Source organism: Mchenga conophoros, linkage group LG5, assembly GCF_057382185.1.
Source record: "Mchenga conophoros isolate Kocher_MC1m ecotype Shallow Benthic linkage group LG5, M_conophoros_male_GT1.1, whole genome shotgun sequence".
In the NCBI taxonomy this organism is placed as follows: domain Eukaryota; kingdom Metazoa; phylum Chordata; class Actinopteri; order Cichliformes; family Cichlidae; genus Mchenga; species Mchenga conophoros.
The window spans coordinates 32,300,262-32,324,268 of NC_140530.1; the positions used below are offsets into that span (position 1 = coordinate 32,300,262).

General features: G+C 38.8%; 1 protein-coding gene across 5 annotated transcripts in view; it reads left to right on the plus strand.

Annotated features, from left to right (window-relative positions):
• LOC146574897 (metabotropic glutamate receptor 4-like) overlaps positions 1 to 24,007 on the plus strand; it is a 198,429-nt gene that overhangs the window by 3,234 nt on the left and 171,188 nt on the right. The window contains exon 1 of one of the 5 annotated variants that reach the window (XM_085274950.1): positions 17,746 to 17,859. The exons of 3 other annotated variants lie outside the window; for them this stretch is intronic. The gene's annotated coding sequence lies outside the window, so the exon portion shown is untranslated. Of the gene's footprint in view, positions 1 to 17,745; positions 17,885 to 24,007 lie in introns of those variants that run through there. One more of the 5 variants, XM_085274949.1, reaches the window with a different exon arrangement.

Here is a 24,007-nt window from a genome sequence, read left to right on the forward strand (position 1 = left end):
TTTGACTCCAGATTATTAACAATGGAGAGAAACAACACGAGAAAGATGCAGAAGAGTGATGTTGTGTATTTCCTGAGTCATCATACACACAGATTCTTCCTAGGGCAGCGTTGTGTGAAATGGAGTGTGAAATGAGTGCACTTAACATCCCTGCAGTGGATTATGCACATTATCTTACACTAGGGTTCAAGAGAATCTTGCCTCCTGCCTGCGAATCTGTTATCGAGTTACATTCACCTTTCCTCAAGCCCATTTAATGTTTCCTACATGCTGGAGTCCTTTTGTTCGATCAATTTTTTTTACTTTATCTCATATTACACATTAATCTAGATATGATCATGCCAGTCATAAATAAATAAATAAATGATAGATGGACGAAATAAGACTTGATACTGATAACAAAAGCACCCATCCACCGAAGTTAAACTAAAAATAAACAGTTTTTGGACCCATTTTATTATTTGCTGTGTGCATAAGTAGCCAAAATTAGGATTTTTTTTTTTTTTACATTTGAAACCCTTTTTCCAGTGTTGGTTGGAAAACCATGTGAGATTTTGTGTCTGCCAAAAAAACAGGAGTAGCTCCTTCGTGCAAGAGTGTTCAACAGTCATACAGGGAACACTGGACCTACATCACAGAAGAGGAAAGGTGTCACTTCTTCACTTTCACTTTTAGTTCCTCCATAAGTGGCCTCGATAGACCAAAAGGCAGTGGTGGAAAAATAGTGCATTTGGAGTAAAGGAGAGCTAAGATCACAGGTACAATCACATGTTCGAGAAGTTGTTGGAGAGCTTGTTGTATCCTTGCACCTGCAGGTCTATATTTTCTGGAAATGACTGTAGCATTGTAACTCTTCTTCTGTGGCTGTCATCAAAAGCCATTCTTTGAAACAAAGCCTGTAGAGAAACAGTGTGTAAAGCAAAAGCTGTAGCTGGAGCAGATGAAGTAGGTGGACATATAATAGAAATACAGACTGTTTCCCCCCTCTAAACCTTCATTTAATGTTACAGAGAAATACCAAATATTTGAAGCCAGATTTTTAGGGACCCAAAATACAATCAACACCACTACCTGACAATATTTTACAAATAAGGAAATTATCATACGGTAAGTAGTAGCATTGTTGCTGAAATTAAAGATACACCTATTTTTGACATGGCCAAATCATAGTTCTTCAGATCTTAAGCCTTTCACCCCCTTTGTGTGCATTTTCTTGTTTCAGAATGTGTTCAGATTTTAATTGAGTTTAAAAAAAAAAAAAAAAAAAAAAAAATTTTTTAACTTACTTTTAGTTTTAACTTAAACAAGAATGGAAAATGAAGTCACTGGCTTTATTATTATTAGGTCAGCAGTTTAGGAAATAAATAGGTCAGCAGTGAGTTGTTCAACAATCACACCTTACCAAGTAAATCCACAAAACAAAGACAGAAGTGTCCCAGTATTTCCCTTAGTCTTAGCTCCATCCCACCCGTAGCTGCCTTTAGCTCCCATTGGCGTCCCTCCACGATTATCCAAACGACCTCCCGTCCTCATTTGCCTCCTGCTGTTCCTCACATGTGCATTTCCAATATAATGCATATGAACAGACTGCACCTGAATGCATTCTTTTCTTGACATGAAATTACCGCTGCTGCAAAAGAGAGCTGCTGACTTTTGTGTCAAGCTTCTTTTTTCCTTCTTTTTCTCATTCAAGGAGTGACAATGACAACGACACCAGATATGAGAGCCTTGGCTGAGAATGAGTGCTGTGACAGTGCTGATGTTACGAGTTTCTACCTCCTATTTTCCCCAACCATCATCTGTGATTTCTTTTCCTGCTATTCATGGATGGTTGTGTAATGTTTGCTGATATCAGTGCTTCTCCTGTACTGCACCCGCATAATAAAATAATAGAAAAAGAAGCTTTGGTAACATACAAACTATTCAGAAAGGATACTTCATTGCTCTTCTTCACCTCATTGAATGCTCTTTACGTGGTAGATAGATACATAGACGCATAGAGATATGTATCGATACATAGATAGATAGGCGCTCTTATTTCAGTTGAGCTAGAATGGCCTGAGTAAAATTTGCCAACATAGCTCGTTTAGTTTTCTTTCCACCTCTGAATGTGGGTGAGGCAATAGAGGCTAGAGTCCACTATGATCATTCTGCACTAACCTGCATACTCTGCATGTAGACAATATCCTAACCCATTTGTTTTCTCGAACCCTCTTCTCAGATGATCAGCTTTCAGGTTGTTCATGGTGCATTTTTCTCTCTGTTATGTTTGAAGTTGTGAATCCATCATTTATTATTTAGAATGTGTGTTTTTTTTGGTTTGGTTTGTTTTTTTTAAGCTTTAAAAGCGTTAAATTCTTACATCATCCATCCATCCATCCATCTTTTAAAAACGTATCCACTTCAGGGTCATGGGAAGGCCAATGTGGATTACGCTCTGGACAGGTCGCTAGTCCGTCACAGGGCTAACACAGAATAACAGACGTGCATTCACGCCTCTAGGCAATTTAGAATTACCAGTTAACCAAACAAGCCTCATGGGACTGTGGGAAAAACTGGGGTACCTGGAGCAAACCCTTGTTTTTGGAGTGTGGGACGAAACTGGAAGAACTGAAGGAAACCCACACATCACAGGGAGGACATACAAACGCCATGCAGAAATGCCCCAAGCCAAGCAGAAGGCGTAAATGCCCCCTGAGTTGCCCCTTAAATCTGCAGTAAATTATTTTTGTCTATAATGGGGCAGCTTAAGCTGTTAACACATCGCCTTACAAAAGGTGAATGTTTTGGCAGTAGTTGCTTATTTACCCATCTAACACACAAGAACACATAAACCATAAACTCAAGTCTTCTTTGTACAGACACTGATGTGGGAGCGTGTATGCTCTAAACAGAAACAGGCCTCTCTCCAGAAATTTGCTGCTCGCTGTTGAGACCGGCATAGCTTACAAAGAGGCTGCATGGCTCCTACCCACAGAAATAGAGCTCAAGTCACAAACCACATTACCTCAAATCCCAATCTCTGGTATTTGTAGATAACAAATTGGTTTGCAACCAAGCAAATGAGGGACACATGCTGCTGCCTAGCCAGCCTAAAGGAAGCAAATGTTTATGATTTGATGAAAATGCTAAGAATCACTGCCTACTCATACACCTGATTCACAGTCATACATCTCATGTGCTGCTTTATTTATACTGCTAATTGCACAACTGAATTTATGCCATTTACAGTATTGTGCAAAAGTCTCAAACCATTTCTACTTTCTTTATATTTTGCTATCTTTTAATTTTTTAAAATTTTTTAAAAGAAATACTTCTCCAGAATTCCTGAAGGATAGTCAATGCTCTTCTTTGGATATTAGTTTTGTTTGTTTTCTTTTCTGTCATAAAAGATACCAGACTACGGACTTGAGGTATGGGCTTTAAAGAGTCCAGTGAATGACTTAAACTGCCACTGTGTATTGTTCTACCAAGATATGCTTTTACCTCCCTGGCAGTATATTTGGGATCATTGCCATGTGGAAAAGACGATGCCAATCAGACACTTTCTAGATGGTGTTATTGGATCGAAATCTGACAGCACCTTTTTGCATTAATAATTCCATCAATTTTGATGATCGTTTTCCTCACTACGACTGTCTGAAATGCAGTTCCAAACCATTATAGGCATCGACTGTGTTTTACTGGTTGTGCATTAAACTCTTCTTGCATCCTCTGTGTACACTGATGATCATTTGATCTAGAAATTTGATTGCATTACTCCAGAACATAGTTTTTTGTGTAACTGGGCATACCGCAGGAAGGAAAATTTCTCCCAATTTTCCTTCCTTAATGATGACTTCTTGACAGCTGCAATTCTACTGAAACAATGTCGGATGAGGCTTTGGTGAACAGTAGGTGGACTGCTGGGAATCTTTGTAGAGCCACTTATGTAAGTGACCACAGTTGTTGCCCTCATTTAAACTTGTGTTGGTGCATTATATGTTAATTACCTTGTGGTTGTGTCCCGGTGTTTTTTAATAAACAGACAATAGAAATAGAATATTGCACATGAGGAATCAGTGGTAAAGCACAGGCCAATCAAACAGTTGTGGGCTGTGTTGACCCAACGTTTAGTTTCATATTTAGGGAGGGTTACACTTGAGGTATGGGCAATAAAGAGAGTTTCAGAAGAGTTTGCAGTTACAGTGTAGGGATGATGTAAATTTCCCACTGAAGCATAAATCCCCAGTCTGAAAGAACATATCCACTTTCAAATTTTGCTCATCAGCATTTTAGCACTTTATCTTTTGTCCACTCGCTCAGTTTTCCAAAATTTGGTTCATAAACACTGATTCATCCATTGAGCTAGGTGTCTTTTCACTGCTTGAATGATTCATAGATCACTGTTAAGCAGCTTATCAAAAAGAAAAAAAAGGAACATTCCTTTGAAATTTTTCTGGATTGAAAATGAAGGAAAAAGCAGCCAAATAATGAAAAACTAAGATTTTTGGACTTTACAAAATGACTGTTTAATTTTCTGTTATTTTTTTTCAGTAAATAACATTACAGATTTTTAATTTGCAAAGTTTGACATCTTCTATGACAGAAATCATTGTTTGTCCTCTAGAACAACAGAGACGAACTTTTTGATTTGCGGTATAATCTCATTTTGTACCGACCTTCCAAAACTGTTTCTACTTACTGCAGAAATCCAGATGAATAAATGTAATAATGTTTTACTTTAGATAAGGTTTGGTCAGGCACAAAAAACACTTAGATTCAATAAAAAGGTCACAGCTTTAGCTGAAAGTCATGTAACTGACTTACTTGAACCTATGACTAGAAAAAACTAATTAAACATGCTGTCAGTTAATGTGTCTCTGATAAATTTGGCAGATTAGTAATTGTTTCATCATTTTCATTAATTGTTTCTTCAAGTTTGAACTTATATCTGTCATCAGAATCACGATTAAAACATCAAAAGTGAGGATTTACACTGCAGTAATGCTGTCTTTATAGGGGCAGGCTTTGCATGTTATCCCTGTCTCTGCATGGGTTCACTCTGGGTACCCCGGTTTATTTCCACAGTCCAAAGAACCTTTTCGGTTAATTGGTGATTCTAAAGTGTCAGTAGGTGTCAATGGTTATCTGTCTCTCTGTGAGAGATTGCAGACTGCTCCAGGGTGTAAACAGATATGAGAGCAAAATGATAAATGTTTCATTTCAAGTAAATGCATTTGTATTAAAATGTGAGCCTAAACATTTTTCAAACCCCAAAGTTTTGATTGTTATGCAACTTAACACTGAAAGATGTAAGACACATCTCTCTTGATCAGATTGACAGCTTGTTAGCAAATGAGAGTCCATCCATGGAGAAGACACAAGAGCAAAGACAGAAAATCAATTCATAGGCATGTTTTCACATCACTTCCTTCAACATAATAAACAAGAATGTTGGGTTTGAACTGGTGCATGTAGATTGCTTTTATTTAACAGTCTTTAATAGGCAATGGGTTGTAATGGGTCTATTTTATAAATATTCTTTTAAGTATGTTTAAAGCATTTTAAACTTTGATAAAAGTTAATTTTATTAATAACTGCATATTGAGTTTCTGTCTTCTCCATGCACTCTCCCTCTCATGTATCTTACCAACCTGTTAAGATTAGCCAAGAGAATTGTGTCTTACAGTTTTTCAGTATAGGTCCCACCCACAAGATTTACTTTGCTACAACATTTTGCTTGCCTTCTTTAATTGTTAGTGTATTTCACAGCAAACTGCACAAAAAATAAATTGCATGCAAAACCATATGGTTTAAATGCTCCTTTTGTACGTCTAAAATGCCTCTTTTGTTCTAGCTATTGGAGTGTCGACCAAATAAGATCCATTTTAGTGATAATAACACCCCACTAGGATTTATGCTGAAGGAACCCAGTGTACACACAGATGTTAGGATGCTCATGGTACAATAAAATGTCTCTCAAAGTGATTTACTCTTTATCATGGGAACAAATCTGAATGGTATATTAAACTTTAGAATGCTCAGACTAACCATTCAACACACTTAAGGTGACATGCTTGCTGAGTGGTTTTCAGCTGAGGTGGGAACTCCAGCCTATAATGAAGTCTTGCAGATGAACTACTTTTAGCCACCCTCTTTGCTTCTCTGCAGTGAGGGGGGAAAAAAACTGGAAATAATGTCAGTAGATGCAGATTTTCAAGTTTTATGTTGTTTCTTCTATGGCCTTTTCTGCACCAGCTGTCTACAAAGCCATCACTTATCAGCACAGGTGTTGATAAAGTGGCTTCAATTATTGGTTCAGACATCTGCATTACAAATGGATGCCTGGGCCGTTACCCGGGGATAACTCCGGTTCACACAGTCACACTCTGCCAGTTGAGAGGAAGGTGTTTGATTCAAAAATATGGCTCTACTCAGAAATAGATTGCTCGGCTTGCTATGATGAGATTCGTGTGTTGCAGGTTTTAGTGTTTTGACAGAACATGAAGGGATCGCTATAGCTCCTGTATGGCTGACGTGCCCTAGCATTAGTGTCTATGGGCACTAAGGCGAAGGCTGAATCGTCTGATGTCCTGTGGTTATTCATTTAACTTTGCAACGGCTGATTAAACTACCTCTGCCTTCCTTTTATCAAAGCATGACATGATGACAGCTTGACAATGAAGCCTTTTTTATTTTAAATCTGCATTGCACCATTTACTGCTATCAGTGGCACAGACATATTAAAGTGAAACTTGCTGTCATTGATGCAGTTACACATGCAGGAACACAAAGGAGAACTGGCAATTTTTGCGATAAATTTACACTGTTGCAAGTCAGATCCTGCTATTGAGCTTTCAAATTAGCGTTGTAGATGAATGTGCATGTGCTATTTACAAATTGCACACACATACTTAATTTATGGAACATTTAACTAAAAAAGGGGGGCATGCAATAAGAAATGTAGAAGTTAAGGTACAAGTAAAGAGGGATCTGTGCAAGGTGTGGTTTGTGTTATTCCCGATATATCTGAGCAAATGGGAAAATAGCTTGATCAGACTTATCAGCATTCACACATGTGAATATTCACTGAAGCGCTGTGCTATTGCTTTAATCCTCAACACGTGGGCTATCATTAACAGGAGCTTCCTAAAATAAAATCAAAACCCTATATCTCTTCTGACCAACTGCTGTGCACACACACATAAAAGGCAAAAAAATGATTTAAGTTCTCTGAATATCTGTCTCAACCACATCCACCTACACTTTGCACACAGAGCACAAAAGCATATGTACATCACGTTGAAAGGCATGCACACAGATGCTCACTGACACATGGAGAAAATGCTACAGAGATACTTATGACCACATGCTACAGATATGAGAGATTAGATAGATCTACAAACATGCAAATCACAACTGCACGTAAGACTAAGGGGGTGGATGCAAAGAGAGTGTGTCCATGAGCTGTATGAGAGCTCTTCTGAGATCCCTCTAGCCCACCGTGGGTGTTTTGTCTTTCCCGCGAGGGATGCTCGTTGTTTTGCGGAGGCAGGTTCAGCTCTAGGATTAATGAAAAGCTCCATCTTAGTCATGAAAAGAGCATTTTCACAATCTATTTAACATCATGCATACCAAAGGCTCACATTAGGCGCTGTTGACTTATGCTAGCCTACAGCAGTGTTTTCTGATGCATTCATTGCCACTGCTGTGATCTTCTGTGGGTAGGCTGCCCCCCCTCCAGCCGTGCCCATTGAGTCTCTTGCATTTCTCATGTTCACTGTCAGAAAAGTCATTCTTCAGCGCTGAGATGAAATATGGTGCACAACTGGAAGTCTGAGGGAGTTATTGAAGAAATGAGAGTAATAAAGCTTCCCAGGACTTCAGCGTTCTTTTTGGATAATGTCTTTTTTTTCATCTGGCGATGGATGATTGTCCACAGAAAGAGAGGATTCACTGGCACACAGCATGGTATTAGCCAATTTAGCCAAACCTTCAGGTCAAACAGCACTCTGTGAACTTGCTGAGAGTGGGGCTAGGTCAAAGGATTGCAATGCAGGATGTTTCTATCTCAGTGGCCGGGCTGACCTAACCGAGACTAAAGTGGTGTAATAGGCTGCAGTGGAAAAGCTCACAGAAGTGTATTCCATGAGTGCTGGATGTTTTTTCAGCGGTTGCTCCTAGTGAATTATTTAGTGAACATGCTTGTAATTACACAGTGAATACAGCGAGGCCGATTGGGTTGTGGTGTGCCTAGATCATTGCTGGGATCACAGGACAATGTGATGAACTCAAAAGCATTCCAGGAACTGCTGCATACTGCTGCTCTCCTCTTCCCCACCGCCCTCTCCCCTTTAGCACTGTCAGCAATTTTCTCCTGTGAATGGCTGGCGTCAGGGCAGCCTTCTTAGAGCTTTTAAAAGGTTGTTAAAGGTCCTTGTGAGACATGGCCTCTATCCTTCCATTGCCACCCACACCCTCCACTGCCCACAAAGCCCTCAAAGCAATCACAGCTTCTCAGGATGTCAGTTAGCATTAGGGTATCACCCCCACCCCACCCCTTACGCCTGCGATCAGGGCTCAGCCGGGCAGGGTAACTGGGTCACTGCGAAGGCACTCACTTGTAGCAGCCAAGGGAGAGACCGGTCATCTCTGCCACAGTAACCTTTAAGAGCTTTTCAAGGATCGGGATGTGATGGCGTGGGCGATGAATGATGGTGAAAGTAATGCTCTGATTCATCTGTTGGTGTAAACACAGAATGACTAGCACAGCAGAACAAGATGCAGCTATGGACTCAAATAAGACACAAATGTCATCCAATTCAGTTTTTTAAGGGTAAGACAACTGGAGGGCCCATTATGTGGCCCTGCTCTCCAGACCTGTCCAGGTTGGTTCGTCTGTCAAAGTAAAATGGCAGGACTGCAAATTCTGCTTGACAGCGCATACTCCCCTTAGGGAGACTAAGTGGCATCAACCTGTCCTAGTCACACACTGTTGCTGACAAGGTGATGATGAACACCTTTCATTAAAAAGAGGAAGCTGGGGTTTTACTGTGAGAGAGCATGTTCCGGTCTTAATGTCAAAGAGAATGGCTGGAAGAGGGAGCCTTGGGGCCCAAACTCTATACTGTTTTATATGCCAAGAACTCCTGTATGTCGCCATGATGTACATTAAAAACCCCATAGGACCTGCAATTAGAGGCACACAAAAAGGTGGCTGCTTGGATTAAAGCACTCCCACGAAAATAGTTTGGATCTTGTCACAACTGCAGGTAACGTATGATATTTGGATTTATTGCAAAAAGACTAATCGTTCCAAATTAGAGTCCACAGATTGTGGAGCTTTGGTGCAATTAAAAACACAGATTTCTAGGGGGCAAAACATTGCAATATTGATAGATTGATTGTCTGGTATGGGGGAAATATCCCACCCCACACTCCTTTGCATGCAGATAGCACAACTAGTAAAAGTGGAGGTGGCTGCTGTCTCAGCCTGTAGCAACATTTACAAGGATTTACTGTGAAATTTGAAGATAAGTGGCAGATAGTAGTCTGTCTGCATACATACAGCTTTAGTTTTAACTTGTTTTTAACAAGTCGTGTCAACCTAGCAAGCATAAAAATTACACGAGATGGATGGGACCGCTTTACATGTAACTTCTCTCCTTGTTAAAGGTTATTAAACAGATGATGAGATAGGAGTCAGTAAAAATGAGTAGTTATTGTTAAATCTAGAATAAGGTTATAGCTCAACTCAGTTGTGTAAAGTGCGAATGGATTTGATTTGGCTGCCTCACTGCTGTCCACTAATGAAGCTTTGGCTGCTGCATGTCTAAGCACTAATTGGGTACATTGAAAAAAGCCCCATTAGAACCCATACTAACTGTGTCTTGAGATAGCAGACATATTTTTGTAATAATAGTGAGTGCTGGGTTCAAGATGGTTGAATTTTTAGTTTGGCAAATCCCATGCGCATTGGAGCTGGCAGGCTACACTGAAGATGCCAATACAGAAGCCGCTTTGGTAAAGCAGTTAAAAGCTGCACAGCTTTAGATATAGGATGCTGTTTTCTGGGGTTGCTGATGCTGCCCTGTTTATACACAATTTTCATTTTACAGTATATTGCTTTCAATTGCATTTTAATCAAATGCAGGGAAAGCGAGCCTAGTGTAAACACACAGAAACGTCAACTGTGATTGCTTGACCCCAAGAGCTTTGGTATTAGGTGAAGAATTTTAAAACATCAGCTGTTGAAATAATTTAACATTGTATAAATCATTAGCCATCTGTGGCAGTGGCTGCAAAATATTTTGGCAACTTTAAGCCCAGTACTTAGAAAACATGGCTTGATAAGCAATACTGACTCATCTGTAATTGCTTTATAGGGACAGGAGCTCATATCTGGCAAAAGAAATATTGCAGAGACTATTTTCCCCTGGTCACTGCGATAGCTTTTTGCTGATTATGATACATTTCCCCCCCTTAAATGTATGTATATATATATATATAGTTTACTTCCATGGGCACCAGAATTAATCAGTGTGGTCTCATTTACTTTTGAGGGGGCACTGGCTTGCAGCCTCCAAACACACATGTGTTTTTAAATGGAAATTTGATGTGCTGTAGCTTCAAAATGCAAAGCAGAACCCTTTTTGTCAATATATATGTATATAGAACACTGCAGCTTAAATATCGACTGTCTTTGCCATCACTATGTCACAGTGCTGATCATTTTTGACAGATGTTTGTTATCTCTTAGGGAGGTAAAGAGTCATACTGCCTGGTGTAAAAGCAAATCCCTGCCAGGATGTCATCACATCAGGTGTCCAAACTATAAATATATATATGATATACAAAGCTAATAATTATTATAACAGTAAAATACAACAACTGCAACATCTGCTAATAATACCATCATAAAACAATTATATTGAGCTGCAAGGTCAAAAAGATTAAAACTTATTTCCATTTCCCACATTTTGATTGTTCAGCTGAACAAAGAGGGAAGATGTGGAGCATTGGATCCATTAGAGTCCACTAGCTGAATGTAAATTATGACATTAGAAGCAATAAAATAGCTTGGATCTCCCAGTAAACACTAGTGTCTGAAGTACCCTGGCTGCCAGCATATGGCTTCAAACGAGACACAGCTCCCACACCTACAATCCATCCACAAATCATTACTGGCCTAATGAGCAACATCAAACCCTGACATTACAACATGTTACTACTACCTCCATGACAACTAGGATGGCAGAAAAAAGAGCAATCCGTCCTTGGCTTTTCCTTTTCCTTTCCTTTATACAGGTTTCATACCCTGAAACTATATCAACAATCTTAGCACTCCAGAGGCTGGAATTTGTACAGTTTCTGCTTTGTCTCTGCTGGTTCATCTAAGTGCAGGATGATGATAATGCGTGTTATTTTACAGTAGAGGATTGTATCTACCCTCGCTATCTCAGTGGCCACACAGTGTTCAATTACATTGATTTTTTCCCCCCCTTCTTCCTTTGTTGTCCAGCTGGATAGTTTATAGGCTTTGAAGGTGCACCATGGAAAAGAAGGCAAGAAACACGGGGGCGTACCTGATATCACTTTATTACCAGAGAATCTGAAAACAGCACAAAAGAAGATGAAAAGAATTTAAAATGACCACATTAACATATTACCCTTGTCTAGTAAGAGCTTTGAAATCCCAAATGATAATTTTTTAACCTAAAATATAAAGGTAGAAGGACACCTGTAATTACATAACCCTGAAAAAAATGCATAGATGTCAAACAAGACATCCTTGTTTCCTTTTTCCCGTGTCCACAGTAGTCATTGTTGAGATGCAAATTTCAGTGTTGCCCAAAATAATGTTCCTCTTTTTTTGTGATAAGAAACTTTGCATTTATTGTAAGATTATGTTAAGGATAAAAAAGGTGAGATTGTCACAAATGTAAAATGGATACATGTATTGTGAAGTTTACATTCACCTGTCACAATTAGTGTTTACTGTGCAATTACACCATTGGACTGATGGCAGTGTCATCACCATGGATCATGCCTGGCATGAAAAATGCAAAAATAAAGCGATTACAAGTGTAACATGAGTAAAGTTGTGTACACAGTGCCGTGCTTGTTAGGATAATTAGTATTAGAGAAAGCATAGGTTGAGCTCTTACTGGCATTCACAGAGCTATTTTGAGACATGTTAGGCATTGTCTTAATGGAAAGTCTGAGAAATGTATGCCTAAGTAGTGTTCTCCTATGACATGTAAACTGCATTATTGTGATACATTATATGCACAGAGTGAGACTTGCATAATCAGCTTAACTGCAGTGTTGCTCTAGTTGAAATATTAGTAAGATACGTTATTATTTTAATGCATGCAGAACGTGAAAGGTTTTATGATGGGACTCCAGGTTTGATTGATGATCTATCAGTTTTATTCAGAATTAAACAACAGCTCAACTCACTGTAAATATACTGAAATTTTGTATTGACATTTTCTGTGGAGAGAAAAATCCTAATGACGCAGGTGATCCTGTGATGTTCAGTCTTGTTGCCAACAATGATTTTTTTTTTTTACTCATCCAGGAAAATGTTGCAAAACTTGGCACAAATATTCAAACATTTTTGAATATCAGTTACATAGATATGGCCAGCGGGCACCCTCTCCCACGAAGCTTGGTATTCAGTTATCGTCCACTGTAATCAGTGATAAACAGAAATCAGCTCAGCTTATAAGTCTAGAAAAACCTTTAGCTGTTCTGTGATGAAGTGCATGTAGAACGGCATGTGGTAAATGACACAATTCAGCTTGGAAACACGTTGCTTGCTTACTAAAGATTGTCCATTCATTTTCTTCTGCTTACCCCAGCTGTCATAGGGCCAAAGATGAGGTACACCCTGGAGTGGTTGACCGCCTTCTGCAGGAGAGACACGCTCACATTCATTCCTATGGCCAATTAAGAATTCCCAATTAATCTAGCATGGTTAGGCTTCAAAAGAGCAACAACCTGGAATACCCAGGCAGAAGCCATAAACAAACAGGGCAAACATGCAAACCCCACCCAAAGAGGCCTGCTGGTGGATTCAAATCCAGGACCAGCTTACAGTGCAGCGCTAAACTGCTGCATCACTTTCTCTGAAGGTTGTAGGTTTTTCTTTGTGTTTTTTTTTTTTTTTACAGTATTTTATACTGAACCAAACAGCCTAAAATCAACCAATAAGCAGTAAGCAATTTCATAAGCAAAATGTGATTCAAATCATTCAAGTCCAAAAGATATTTCTTAATCTCCTGGCTCATGTGTGACCAATGTCAGCACCACTCCTGCCAGTGGAGACACTCCACTCATTACGGAGGAACTTCTCCCCAGTGGAAAGTGTTATAATTTTCCACTGATCCTGCAAATAAGTGGAAAGAGCCCTCCTACATGTGATAAGTATTGGACTGATAACAGCTGATAATGGCCATTTATGAAGTGAGCTGATAACATTCAAAACAGGTCACTAATGACATCAGCCTCCCCTGTATTTTGTATCTTTGAATTTTGAACATGGTTAACATTTTTGCAGAGAAACATCAATGTGAGGATATTTCAAATGTATCCAAGGAAAGCTTTAGACTTGCTACCCAGGCTCTGGGCAATTAGGCATCTCTTTTCTAATTTTATTCAATAGTATGTGAGATAAATATAATATACAGGCAACCTTATGTTATATAAAAGTTCTTTAATAGTAGTGCTACAGTTCTGAAACATTAGACGCTGACCTTTCTTTTACCAAAGGTGTATGTGCTCTGCCACCTTTCTCAAAGCTTTTCTCAAAGGAGCCCTGGACAGCCGCGTTCAGACACAGAAGGTTATTGTCTATATGGCTTTATGAAGTCAGGGCAGTCATTCAAAAGAAAATTTTAAAGACCATTCAGATGCCTGTTGTCACTGGATTGTGTATTGATATTGACAAGTCACTCAAATATGCTTATGTTTTGTTATTTTAATGTTCAAAATGATATTTAAATTTTGTTCTAATTTGTAATCCTTTTGCACAGCATAGTTTAAAAATCCCCATTAAGCTTATATTTATGCTAATAAATCCAATTCATTTATACTTTAAATACTTTAACATACTTAATTTCATTGTTGTTTATCTCACAGTTATGCATCAAATCAAGTTTATTACTGTGTTGATTTATATGTGATTGAAATACATAATCCTTCACATTAGTCCCAATATTTTTGTATTGTTGTCTTTTTATCTTTAGCATAATGTTATTGCACGCATATGAACAGGAACATTGATAATTTGCAGTTGCTCCTACTTTGTGCTGAAAGGCCATTTCAAGTTCTATTTTTTTCAGAACACATTACACCTGTTCATGAATATATGCATATCTCATCAGCCACACTTTGCAAGAGGCAGTTTTCATGCTCACAAGCATTGTTGTGTTGCATGTGAATGCAGGGCTCGAGTTGACGTGCTTGTATAGTTTAATACTTACAGTCATTGCTGCAAATTGAATGTAGTTAGTAAGTCGCGCTAACTTTTCAAAATGAAATTCATTTCCAGGCACAGTCATTTTCTTGTTTAGTTATTACTTCAGATGCAGACAAAATAGGACCATCTTCCAAATGTATTTCTGAACATATCTTTGTTAGACGTAATGGGTTATGAATGTGAATTGAAAATAATCACAAATTGGTTTCCAAGGTTGTGTCAGTTAATTAGCACCTGCTTAAGTGGTCAGTGGAGATGTCCACGTCGTACTGTGGGATGAGGCTGTGAACAGCATCAAAAGAGCGCCCATTACCCAAAAATGTTCTGAGTAATAGTGGAAATTATTGAAAGTGTTTCACAGGGGCACTCTAAAGGCTGCATAATGCAAAACAAAACAATGCCACAAATTAGCAATATTACACAATACATAAAGTAAAAAAACCCACAACAATAACAGTAATAAAATGGAGAATTAATATGAGCTGGTTTAGTTTAGTACATAACAAGAGCACAAATGAAATCTTAAGGAGCATCACTGCCATGTTCTCTTTTTTTTCTTTTTAAGAAGTGGTCTTTGTGCAGGAAATGACTACTTATATTTGCTGCTGGTAGAAAAAGAAATCTCATTAGCAGTCGAGCTTCATGCTCTGCAAAATTGTCAGTGACATCCTTCTCTCCTGCCCCCTGAAGACTTGTTACAGTGTTCAGGGCAACTTGTGAAGGCATGGCAGTATAAACTGATGTTTGAACTGTGACATGAATGCAGACAGAGAGGCGGTATTATTTTCTAGAAGAGACATCTTTCTCCTCGAACAATGGCCCCCTTCTTTTTCATTCAGATACTCTTATTTGATATTGCATTGTCGCGCTGTCTTCAAAAGTGTCACATAGCAATTACACACTTGTAAAGACCTATAGGCTGTGCAGTTCAGACATTTGCACATTATGCTCACTTGTTGGCTGATATGCAGGGAAGGTCTGGTGTTTGTTCTTTCTTTGATCTGTTTGTCTCACGTCCAAAAAGATGCACTGGAATTTGTTAGGCTGGCCTCCTACTCTTCTCTTTGTCAGCATAGTCTCTGCTACAGCAGTATTATTTGACTTCAGGTTTATTAGCAGGGTTCAGTTGTGAATAGCTGCTTACAGCACAACAGATGATTCACCAATTTTTCATTACTCATTCTGACAAATGCTGAAACTAGTATTACTGTCTGACACAAATTCCTGCCACAATGTTTTCATATTCTTTCTCAAACAATGCAAGGCAGTGATCACATTTAAGGTCACTGCTATCTCACATTGTATTGGGGGTATTTGGCAAGGATTTCTTTTTTATCTCCTCTCAAGCAATACCATTTATCTTATCCAATCATCTCCCCTTACAGATCAAATAATGTTATATACTTACTTTAGTCAGATCTATGCGCTCCTACTTCTTTTCATACAGGACTTTTTGCTGCTATACCCAACATTCACAGTCTCAATTTTTACTAAGCTTGAATTGAGCTTGGGTCTATAGGCGACTTTCTGTGACATTTCAATAAACAATTTCTTAGTCTTTATTGACAAACCCTGTCAAAGACTGCCAAAGCTGTTCCGCTGTAACAAAAACATCAGCTATGACTTAGACACAGTTGCCAGGTACAATTTTGCTGCACTTATGGTAAGCTGAAGCTGGTGAACAGAAGGCTTTCCAGCCTACATTCTGCCTGCCTGTGCATTTCGTGGTGAATGGCTACTCTCACTTGCAGCTCCGGAAGGAGTGCCCGTACTGTCAACATCTGCTGCAGGTCTCAAAGGACCTGCAGGCTGTTGCACTATAGAGAATGTATGCTTCTAATTCATACAAGCATTTGGATAATGGGAACTCTGTTCCTGAAAAACAGAAAAATAAAATTCATACTCACATCATCAAAGAAAGTCAGAGAAGATGGGTCATAGTGAAAGGTGTCTTTTCAGGTTAGTGAACGGGTGTCCAATCTCATGCTGAAAGCATAAATATAGTAAGTATGCATAAAAAAGCTTGTCTGTATGCATGATAAAAAGATGATTAAAATTAGCCTTCAAGCCTACAAACAAAAACAGACACATTTTCACAGTAGCCATTACATATGAGAGGGTCTGTGATTTCAAAATTAGAGGTTTGCAAATTGATGAGCACTGGTCAGTGGACATTCAGAAAAGGAGGATGGCTGCATCAATGGGATCGTGGTGATGAATTCTAGTCTGACAGAGCAAGTGTAAAATTGATTCGAATTAGACACAGAGAACAATTACATGTTTTGTGTGGACACTATCAGTGTGCACGAAACAAGACTCATTTTCTCATTAATTTAGCTATAATCCTGTGTTGCATACCCAAAGGCACAATACAGTACCTTACTGCAGGGTCTCACGGTACAAAGCGCCTTGAGGTGTCCGTTGCTGTGATTTGGCACAATATAAATAAACCTGAATTAAACTGAAAAGAAGAATGTGTAAACAAAAGGCAGACATTTCATTATGGTTCTGGACACGTGTCAGCATTGTCCAGTCATTTCACTCAAAGTAAAAAAAAAAAGTTGACTCCTAACTAATTATTCTTATTAACGTAAAAATAAAGTTTGCTTCTGAAAAATTGCGCAGCTGTATGAATCTTTGCTATTAGGGGAGAAGAAAAATCTTAACAATAAGCATTAAAGATAAGATATAAGATAAGATCATGAAGAAAAGGCTGCTGAAAAATCACAATGGCATGCAAGAGTGTAAGAAAAATAACACATGCCATGTATACAACATCAGTAAAGATAAGGCAACGTTAAATAAAAAAAGGAAGTAGCAAACTAAGACAAAAAATGGTGCTTTAGTTTTACTCCTACTTGCAGAGTTTAATCCCTATATAACAAAACAAAACAACACAAAAACCTGCCTCTTTGCCCTTTTGTAAATGTTATTGATTTCTGTTTGGGGGAAAGAGCGCCCTCTACAGCAACCCACATTTAATACCCATTCACGGCTATTTAAAACCGTGCAGTCAAGCCAAAAGAAGCCAGGTGCACATTTTAATTAAAAACACATTTTTCCAATTACAGCTGAAACCGTGAACCTAAAATAAAAAGCGAAGCAAATGTAGTGAGTTCAAGCAAGCTAATTATGGTAAATTAAATGGAAAGTTACAAAAGATAGAATCAAAGCTTAAGGCTACCTAACTTTATATGTTTGCTTAACGCCAGGCTGCAGCACTTGGGAGGTTGATGGCTTCATTTTTATTTTAGCATTCAGGTCTGGGCTGCTTCCTAAAATTTTTGTCTTAAGTTGCATTCATTGGGAACTCTGGGTACTTTAAATCTGGATCTAAGAAGGCAGAGAAGGAAATAAGGAAAAAAGATGAATGTTTTCTCTTAAGGTACCTGGTGAGTCTTTCCAATAAAATAATCGGTGAGTCATTGTCTTTTTTGTTTGTTGGATTTACTGATGGCAGCCTAGTGTAGCGCTGTGTATAAAGTGGGCTGTTGTTAGTGCTGTGCAGCCTGTATTGCTTAATTGTGCAGTTCCATTGTTGGGCTGGATTTGTTAACAGTCATGTGTACAGAGGCTGACAGAAGGCTACATGCTGACAGTGCTGTGTACCCACAAAGCTCCAGGATGGAGCTCATTAAGGTGGATGAATGAGTGGTCAGATCACCTCTTCAGTGCATCATTTTCATGTTATTTCATCTTTGCTTTGCTTTTAAGATGCTCTAAATTGGGTTTACTGTATTGAAAATGACCCGAACAATGCTGGACATGGATGAAAAGAGCATGGCTAAATTATGGCTGGTTTTACATTGAGGATTTAGGCTGTTGTTTAAGCATTTATAATGACTGAAGCTGTTATTTTACTATTTATGGAAAGATTGTTTTGCATTTACGTGATCAGGAAATTGGGCAGCTTTTCATCCGAAAGTCCAAAATAAGTTGGAATTTAGTAAAAACAAACATTTCCCCCCCCCCACACACACTTATGTCTAAAAACTGTATTGATAATATTTTTAATTTGAACATTTAACATGATTAATTTCTTGCATTTTCTCAAAACTTTAAACACAAAACCAGTTTCAACAGTGCTTAATTGGTACTAAGGGGTCCAAAGTGTGCCAAGAAAATATCTCAGACACCAATTCACGATCGCCAGCCTGAACTATTGATACAAGGCATCATCCATGCTTTTATGTTTATGCCAAATTTTGACTCTGCTACCTAAATGTTTGTGAGGAAATCAAGACTCATCAGACCAGGTAGCGTTTTGGCAATCTTCCATCATTCAGTGTTGGTCAGTCTGTCCAAATATTAGCCTCTGTTTGTTGTTTTGAACTGCCAGGAGTGGCACCTACTAGGGTCTTCCTCTACTGTACCCCATCTGCTTCAACAGTTTCTTCAACGTGTTTTGTGTTCAGTGGTTATTTGAGTTACTGTTTCCTCTCCGTCAGCTTGAAGCAGACTGGGCATTCTACTCTGATACCTCTGGCATCAACAAGGAATTTCTGTCCAGAGAGCTGCCTCTCACTGGAAATGTTCACTTTTTCACAGCATTCTCCGTAAACACTGGAGATGGTTATGCATTTCCTAAAACACTCAAAACAACCTGTCTGGCACCAACAATCATGCCAACTTCAAAGTCACATAAATCACCTTTCTCATGCTTGGTTTGAGCATTAGCAAGTCATCTTGACCACACCTGGGTGCCTAAATGCTTTGCTGCCATGTATTTAACAGAATAGATATTTGAATGAGCAGTTGAACAGGCATACCAGTGACCGATGAGTACGTTTCTTTTTCTTATGAGTAAATCATAGTGTGAGAAACATCATACTAAACAGTTCTTCTATTACTTTACAAATGTGGTCTGTTGCAGCGGGTCAAATTTCTTCTGAAATTACTGAAATGATTTTGCTCTTTCTCCTCTACCTCACAGTTAGTTTCCATCCACTGATATTTTCAACATTCAGCTCAACGTTGCTGGCTGTGGGTTCTGAACTGCCTCAGTTTCGGGCTTCAGGTTTATCTATCATCCTTAGCAACAAGTGCGAACAATTCTGTGTTTAAGAAATGGCATCTGTGCTGTAATTTAACTTTTGCTTCCTGTGGTTACCATTATGCCTCATAACGGAATCACTGTGCAGAATGTGTTTTAGTGAGTGGGGATGTACTTAGAGTTTTACAAAAAGGTTAAAGGAGAATTGCAAATTGCATCTAATTAGGTGAAAACAGTTTAACGTTTTGCCAAAAGAGGGATTGATTAGTTTAGGACATTGAGAATTTGCTTCAGAAAATGCGAGTTAGTGTTTTAACAATTCAGGAAAGCTGTAATAAAGCAAGGTTGTGAAAGCTGAACTGAGGATAGATTTTACTGTTGGTTGTGCAGTCTCTTCCTTCCAGCTTATTTTGTGCTGTGTTGCAGAAATTACAGTAGAAACACTGTCCTGTTGTTAACATTGGGGATATATGGTGCTCTTTGTTAGCTTGTGTCCCCTGTTGACTCTGTGGTTTTTGCTTGTTTGCAGGTCCACTTATGTGTTTCCAAGAAAGGACAAGGTGCAGAGACTTAAATTTTCACATAATCAGCCATCTTCTCTGAGATACACTGAAAGACTACGTTTCTCACGCTGCATGTGGTGGAGATTATGAGCTTGTACTCAGAAGGGAGGCCTTCCGATTCAGGCTTTTACTCTCTAGAGTCCCTGGGCCTTATGTATTTTGTATTAGCTGCTATAGATTAAAATTGTTCATACAATTTTCTCTGGGGGATTGAAGGTGATGGCTCTGCATGAAATTTGTGTTGCATTTTTCTATTTCTCTTGCAATTTATATAAAGAGCCTGGTAGGATTTGGATTCGGCAAACAGACTTAAGACCAGATGAACTGAACAGCGGCTGTATCTCGTGCCCTTAAAGTTTGTGTGACTGCACATCGCTTTGTTCCCATTATCTTGAAAAATCTAACGAGCAGACACTATACTTGCAAAACACTCATTCTTACAGATATGCCCTAGTTTTCCATATGTTGCTGCTTCAAGTGATTCAGTTGGAATTGGGTCTGTCAGGGGAACAGGTTTGATAAGACATAATTCCTTAATCCTGACAGGCAGGCAGGTCTAGCCCAACAGATACAGTAAATCAATCAGTGTGTCTGAGAAGTACCTGCCTTCAGTATCGACTGTGACCCCACCACCCCCATGCTATTCTCACGCACACACTTTCTAGGACATGCTCTATAGTCTCTTTTCGCATTCACGCTCTGTAAATATGAAGCTTTGGTACATTATAGTCTAAAATACAAAGTTGAAAAGCGAGTGTATTTGACCCACAAGATGAAGTATGGTAGGCATCATTACCAAGAGCCGCTTAGTGTCAACAGGAGGCTGGAGATGGTTCACCTCATACCATCTTTTTACTGGGCCATTAACCAGGCTCACATAGTGCGTAAGAATGAGCAGCCTTCAGTGCCTGAGGCTTTGAGAGACCAAGGTGTTTGGATATATTTTAATCTGTAGATTCAAGCCTGCCTTCTGAATCGTATTCAATTCAGGCCCCCAGGTATGCATGTGATGGCTGGTAGGAACTGAAAGCTTTATAGGGAAATATAATGGTGATGAATACTAAGCAGAAATGGCCCCCCTGTGTTTCCCCCCCCCCCCTAAGATGAGAGGCTAAAGAATGCATTGGAGGATAAGACACTGTGAACCATAAGGGTGAGAACTTGAGGATTGTGGAGGTGTGTGTTTCATTGTTAGAGCAAGATAATAGTCATTGAATCAGTCAGTCAGCGAACAGGAAGTCAACAATTTCTCCCTTTCGCATAGCGTCTTCAACTTATTCAAGCAGCATTATATTTCTCCCACCAGACTTCTGGGATAGGAGAATCAGGGCTTCTTCTCACATTTCAGTCCATTTATCTCTTGCTAGATGTGGCTCAGTGGCCTTTAGCCCTCCATTAGCCTGCACCAAAAAACATCCAGCGCAAGTAACCAAAAAAATTTAGGGATGGCCCACTTCTTCTCCCCCCCTCTGTTTTCAACTTTGACTTCCAAATGTCTTCCAGGATCTCCAAAACAACACATTGCATTCGCTGTGTTTGGGGAAAACACAGCGACGGCCTCGTGTTAATAAGCCTTGTTTGCATGTTCTAAAATTTCTGTAGCTGGCACAGAAATGGAGCGGCTCTCTTGTGCGGTTGTCATAAAGTTGATATTTCAAGAGATAAATTACACCCTGGTTTCCTGAGGGTTCTCAGCGAAGGGAAATCAAACGACCACAGTCAGCTATTGCATAATATCATGTCTTAGCAAGATTTACCACATATCTCAGGGTTCTAAATAAATCACGACTGTCAACTGCATTTTGCTGTTTCTGTAATTAATGCGCCCTGGAGATAAAATATTCAAGCTCCCATCTCTCTTTATATCTAACAGTGACAAAACACATCAGATGTCGAGGGAAAGAAATTGGGATCATTTCAGTCATTTTCCTGTCTGTAAAATAGTTTTTCCCATTGGACCACTTTGGTAGTGATGTACCAAATCCATACATAATACTGGACATGATTCCATCAGTGTAACAAGTTAATTGATTCATTTTTCAGCAACATGTAATATGTAGCAGCGGATCAAGTGATCAGATGATTACTAGAAAAATCATTTACTGTTATTTATCAGCAAAAAACATGCACTGATTACTAATTTTGTCTTGCTTGTAATGTTACCAAAATGTAAAAAGGCACAGGTTAGAAATTGGACCCTGAAGAGAACAGCAGTATCTACCGTTATCTTTCATTACAGCAGCCAATCAGTGGTCTTTGCAGGGTGTAGCTCTTTTGATAGCTTTAATTTATTCCTTCATGTCTTCTCTATTTATTGGCGGTAACATTTTTGACTTCTTCCATTTTCACACAAAAGCTGAGCTTCATACTGAGCTGATAAAATGGAACTGAAGGGGGAAAAAACTATGAAACTTTAAAAAGTAAAGGTTTCACTCTAGATGGAATTTAAATTGCATGAGAACTTGTGAGTTTGTGAACGAACAGTAGGCTCAATTATTAATGGTGGGGAGGTGGTGAAAAATTATTTGCATATATGTGCTGATTTAAAACCACTGACCAGAGCAGGTAATAATAAGGTCACCACGTCTTCTTTTGAGGAATCATGTCTGAAAGTCACAATGCAGAATCAACATGGTCAAATTGGAGTCCAGCTCCATCTCACATGCATTTAAACAAAGTCCCCAATAAAACCTCACACATAGTACCTAAACAGTTTGAATATTTTTACACAGTGACATCCTACTTTAAATCATAACTGGTAAATAAAGCTGCAGTTTTACATGTAAGGGGACAACATCTTACATTCAGGTCCTTGCCAAACACGTTCAAACAATGTCTGTGCAGACAGTGGCACAGAAGTGCACTGGTAGTGATGCACTTTTCATCAGCCAGTAATGATTGGTTTGCCAGAACTGAAGGGGGGAGTAACGATTGTGCAGGATTCTGCAAATAGAGGTCTGGTGGAAAAACCAAGAAAGATTTAAAAAGAAACTTGCTGTTCAAAGAATTTATTTTTCTTTAGAATTCTTTTCGATAATTCAGTAGTCTGCCCCTTTCTCCAAGTAGCGCAACTGCCAAATTGTGCCATAATTTGAAGTCTTTCTTCTTTGTTGTGTTGAACTAGAGCGTTGTAGACAGACACTGATAAATATTCTCCTCATAAAAGATTAGAGAATTTAGAGTCTGGAGACCTGACATTGTTTGGCAGATGCTAAGTACTATAAAGTGAAGCACCAGTGTAGACGTCGCCTCGTGTCTCTGATGGACTTCTGAACTCACACTCTATCCAAGAGCCAAGGCAAAGCAAGCTAGCTACCTTATAATGATTTATGAAGTTTCCACTGCATTTCTGAGCTCACAGCTTGTCCAACCTAATCATTTAAACAGCAAACTGTATATAAAGCTGTAATTCTTTCATTTGGAGACTAAAAGGAATCCTTTATCTGATGGGTTTTTAGGGTATATGTATTGTTTTTGGCTTTGCGGTTTTTACAATTCAAAACAAATCTGTCGCATATAGTATTTTATTCTTTTTAGATGTGAGCATGCATGTGCATGCAGTTAGAGTGGGGTGTTTTGCTTCACACACACACACATATACATCTCGAAAAATATTTGCAGATGCATGCTTCTGGGCTGACAGTGGCTGGCTGGAAAATTTCAACATTTCGGCCAACCCTGACTGATACTCTAATTATTTTTGCAATATACACACTCCCTGCTGATTTTTTTTTTTTTTTTTTTTTTTTTTTTTCTCCTGAGAATTGAAAAGATGATATCAGTAGGTAAAAAGCTGTTTGAATAATTACTGTGGAAATTGTGCATCCTGACTCTTCAGGAGTATTTATACCTTGGGCCACTTTTGTAAACAATAATTATGGTAAACTGGAATAAGTATGTAGGCAGATTGAGCCAAACTTTTTTGTTTTTATTCTAATTAGGCAAATTAACACCTATATTGGAAGCTGTCGGTATTAACTGCAT